Source organism: Electrophorus electricus, chromosome 5, assembly GCF_041902795.1.
Source record: "Electrophorus electricus isolate QZ-2024a chromosome 5, ASM4190279v1, whole genome shotgun sequence".
Lineage (NCBI taxonomy): Eukaryota > Metazoa > Chordata > Actinopteri > Gymnotiformes > Gymnotidae > Electrophorus > Electrophorus electricus.
Genome location: NC_137501.1, coordinates 15,152,501 through 15,157,500, shown reverse-complemented (window position 1 = coordinate 15,157,500; position 5,000 = coordinate 15,152,501). Strand labels below are relative to the sequence as shown.

Below are 5,000 nucleotides of genomic sequence, written 5' to 3'. Positions count from 1 at the left end.
GGTCATTGTCTCCTTAGCCTCCCCAAAGATCCCTCCGAAGTGTGTAAATGTGCTCCAGTAAGCACAGAGACAAATCGTTCTGAGATATTTCTCTGCCTCTCTCTCTCTCTGAGTGCTGTTATTTATTCATTTTTTTCGTTCTGGTTTTAAAAAAATAAAATTACTTTCATTCAAACTGCGCTGAGACAATGCATGAAACCGAGGTGAAGGCCTTACCAAACTCACACTTGGACCGTACGTAGTGCCGTCGTGCTGATGGTATATCGTCCCCGCACGCGTCCTCGGCTTTGCTGTACAGCCGCATTCTGTCGCTCCCTCGGCAGCTCTCCACCGACTGAACGATTCATGGCAACCTGTAGATGATCGTGAACGAGGAGAGACAAACCGACCCTTTATTTAGCTATTGTCTGTGATGTGTGTTCTCAGATATTTCCTTTTTTTAAAAAACATTTCCTTCTTTTTTTTTTTTGGATACACTGTGCGTTTCTGAGTAGCTTTCCAGTGGAGAACATTGTAGATTTAGTAGAGTCACAAACACCAAAACCTTGACATGAATTGTGAAAAAAATTGAATATATCTATAAATATACATTATATATCTATATAAAAAGAAGCTTTTTTTCTTATTTTGATGGTCCGGAGTGTGAGGTAGTATTAGGATTATACTGCGTTTGTAGACCGTAAGTTGCATGTTGTGCAACTCTAAAGAACCCTTGATGCCGTTCGCCGGAGTGCTACTGGTGAACTTTGACCTTTTAACCTTTTAGTCGGAGGCATTATGAACTTGAAGTACACCAGCTAAAAAATTGAGGACAGTGCCTTTACTTTTCTACCACGTCATCCTGAATGACCCCGTGTCACTAAAAGACGAAACTGTCTGCATGACACCACCAATCAACAAACAGTGCTGTTGACCAGGGGCTGTGTTTTAGGCTGAAGAAACCAATCACCAATTTAAAAAAAAAAAAAAATCAGTCAGACTAATTAATCAATCACCGATATACGACACAGACAAAGGAGATGCCAGGTCAGTCACAGCAGGAGTCCGATCGTGTATCACAAAACCTGTCTCAAGATCTCGGGTTCTCTGCCACACGTGGAGAACATGCACTTAAAATGCATATTATATATGGCAACTAATATTTTTCTGCTAATTAGAACCTTTTAAAATTCCTAAAAAATGTATTGCCAACAATTCAAATATTTTGACTTACACGTTTAGACACAGTATTCTTGTGTGTTCATCTTTCATTGTTTTTCAAAGGACCATTAAATGGGCCTTTTTGTATAGTCAAACTGTATTTTCTATGCTCATACACCCATGCGTGAGTTTGTGAACCAAGACAGCAGTTATAAACCCCTAGTATTTATATTCAACAAAGCGATGAAGGCCGTTGCCTGAAAAAATATTTTAATACTAGTGTTTTGTTCCCTGTCCCTGCGCTCTCACTGTAAATGGACGCCTTGCCCCTGACCCGACCCCTCTGTTCGAACCCAGAGATTCTGAAGGCTCCTATTGGCTCCCAGGATGATGATTGGCGGCTGGGGCGCTGAGCAGTAGCATAAAGGGGGCGTTGCACGGTCCCTGCGCTTTCCCGTCACCCCCTTCAGACTCACGTCAGACACGGAGTCCTTTTGTCCTCTGCCGGGTCGGATTCGGTCCACCTCTCTCCGTGGGGGCGGTCTCCACCCGCTGCGCCGTCAAGACGGACCTCCGCCCTTCTCCCTACCCCATCTCCTCTGGTTCCCAACTGCCCTGCCATCCCATCAGATCCTCCTAACCCCTTTCTCCAGGTCCGTCAGGATTAGGCGTACCCTACTCATCGCGTTCCCTCGACCGTCCTGAAATTCCACCGTTCCTGGACGGTAAGATGACCGTACGCGGACTGGGGTCAGCGACCGGGCATCTCGCTGCCTTTCCGTCCGCATGCACGTTCGGACTCGGGCGCCTTCATAATTAGAATCGCTGTTCCGTCAGAGTCGTGTAGAAGGAGTGTTGCAGAAAGCAAAAAAAAGTGCATTTTCACGCAAGAACGTCCTGTAACGGCTTTGAATATTTGTCACGTTTATTAACTCGGATTAACGCACACCCAGCTGGCCTATATTTTGCGCATTTTAAGTCATACATTTTTGAACGTTTGTATTTGTTGTTTTCCTCTTTCTGTATGGTACTGAAATGCCTTTTTTTTTTTTAAAGCAATCCTGAAAAAAAAACAACAATAAAAAACATAAACAAACAAATTCAACAACAATTCAAGCGGAATTACCCAACAGGCACAGTGACACACATCCTGCTAAGCCATCGTCATGGAGACCTTCCCCAGATAGAGGCCGAAGCCCTGTGGTGTCCTACCGTTCAAAAAAAAGAGGGCTTTGCTTTTCAAAACAAACAATTTGCCTTTACTCATCTTCACTACATAAGGACCGTCTGAATCAAGGTCTCAATTCCGAAGCAGACTGCTACGGTCCAGGTCAACTATCCTGATTAAATACGCAGACAGAACTTGACTGAGGACATGGGAATTACCTTATTGTGGCCTTCTGTGTACAATCTGAAGCTCCTTCTGTAATTATGTACTGATAGATTCTTTCTTGAGGGACTGATCAACCATTTTTTGTTTGTTTCTTGTTTTGTTTTACAGAGTATGAAAAAAGATTTTAAGAAAGATGTTGGGTGAAACGCTGTGGCTGAGTTAAATTCAGGCTCATGGCAATCGGTTAACTTCAAAAGAAACAAAAAACCGAACCTAGAAACAGATCTGTAGCACGCGCCAAGGCTGCGATGTTAAATTCTCAAGTGTCGACACGCCATCAGACACGGAGAGAGAAGGTCTAATGGTTAGAACTGGGAGAACTGCTTCTTTAAAAAAATATGTATGTTTTTTATTGAATTTTGTAGTAGTTAAGAACAAAATCTTGGTGTTTTTTTCCTCTGCGTGCTGTGTGTTGTCTTAATATTTGAATGTATTTACTGCGGTACAAAATTTGCCAAAGATATGACACCTCTTCATTTCAATTTTTAATCTTTTTTTTTTTACATTTTTGGTTTATTTTCCAAATCCATGCATAAACTGGAAATAATTGTGATATGCTATTTTTTTGTTTTATAATTTTATTATCCTTAATGTTATGATAATTATAATTATTAAAAAAAAAAATCAGGGTTATTTTATGTGAAAATTTGAATCGTCTGACATTCGTTCCTAATCCCTGAACTCAGTACAGGGTAAATAGGCTACTAGGTGTATGTGACTATGAGTGAGTGTCATTTGTGAATTATTGATTTACGTACCTGTAATGTGAAACTAAGAAGTAATTATTTGTAAATATTTGACATAATTTTATTGGTTCATCAAAATAAAGGTAATTTTTTTAAGTTCACAAGTCTATCCACAACTCTATTTTGAGTTCACAAGTCTAATTTTTATTCAACAATTAAAGGTTAACAGATTTCTGTGGTCAAAGAGGGTGTTTGAGGTGAACAGTGTTGCCGTGAAGGCTACGTTTTTGAGACCTTTTCCCCTATGCATATATTAATACAGCAAATATCGTTTAGTCGGCCATACCGAGACTAATTCAACAGGCTTTGTTAGGTGGGTCTATTGTATCCCATCACAGCGTTTTTTCTTCGTCAGTTCTTCAGTTAACAGATCCTTAGCTGGTCCACCTTTGTAAGCAGAAGAGTTGGAAAATTGAGGTTATGTTTTTCGAGCACAGTCAGAATCGAGTGCTCTTTGGCGTCGAGGGAAAAAGAGGAAATCTCTCCAACTCCAGACACCCCTCCAGTTAAAATGTCTTTACTTGACATGTGTCAGCTGTCCAATCGGGACGGTCACTGTAGTAAAAACATGCTCGTCTTTGGTTGAGGTGCATTGAGCTGTGTGAGACAAAGGACAAGGCAAAAAACCAAAAAACTTTGGGAAAAAGGCTAAAATATGATATGCACTCCTATATGCACAGCCACAAAATGTGTGCCCAAATAAACCCGACTATGTTAATGCGCTGTGTCTGCCTTAGGTGACGCCTGCTCACAGGTAATTAGCAGAGAGCACGACAGACACACATGTCGTCTGTTTCCAAAGGGGGCAAGTGTTATTAGTTTAAAATTTCTGTTGTTTTAGTATCGCGATCTGGCACCCCAGCTGCAGGGGTTCATGACTGGGGCCTCGGACCTGCATCACCGACACACCGGCAGAGCGGGTTCATAAAAGGGGGATGCTTAGGACGAAAGGTGTGCTTTCCAGGGCACAATACACGCTGCTTTCAATGCCAAGATCCTCCGGTGTTTTGAAATTCGTGGTGGAGTCCCTAACCTCTGCGATGACACCACTAACCTAAGGGAGAAGCACGTCATCCATAGCCTGGCCTTCAGAGCTTGGTGTTGCCCCATTCGCCAAAGTGAAAGAATGGAGTCAGCCAAAACACTGTTGGCTGATGGCCCAGTCCATAGGAGGCCCAAAAGGGGGTGGTGTGATAATGAGGCACAAGCAGGAACACACAGTTAACACACCGCACGCACGTGGAAAACAGCTTTTTCCCAGCTGGATACACACTTTGTAACGGCGTAGGATTTGGGTGTGTGCCCAGTCTCCCACAACACACACACATACTGCTTTGGGCCAATGCCCAGTTTTCTAGTGTTCCATAGTGGCACTAGCAGGCGATATTCCCAGGCTTCTGTGTTTGCCCAGTTTGGAGACGCGGTGGTAAACTGTGGTCGCCTCGCATGGTTGGGTCTCAGCCAGAACCTCGCGGCGAGTACTGTACCAGGCCTCGGAGTCTTTGGGGCACACGTTCGCACGGCACGCCAGCAGACGTTTCGGGCTAAAGCAGTCAGACAACATGCCGGTTAAGCCACGCGCAGGCGAGCATCCAGGACTGAAACCGTCACCTCCACTTCCAAGGCCATCAGCGAGGTTGTGCCATGTGCACTCAGAAATGACTGGAAAGAGCCATTTTACCATTTGTCTGTAGGAAAACCGGTCGACCTGCCCTTCAAGA

General features: G+C 43.4%; 1 protein-coding gene across 9 annotated transcripts in view; it reads left to right on the top strand.

Annotated features, from left to right (window-relative positions):
- pax5 (paired box 5) overlaps positions 1 to 3,388 on the top strand; it is a 48,097-nt gene extending 44,709 nt beyond the window's left edge. For all 9 annotated transcript variants that reach the window (XM_081714284.1, XM_081714283.1, XM_035530230.2 and 6 more), the window contains one exon: positions 1 to 3,388. This exon is cut by the window's left edge and continues 1,932 nt beyond it. The gene's annotated coding sequence lies outside the window, so the exon portion shown is untranslated.
- Positions 3,389 to 5,000: the final 1,612 nt, after the last annotated feature.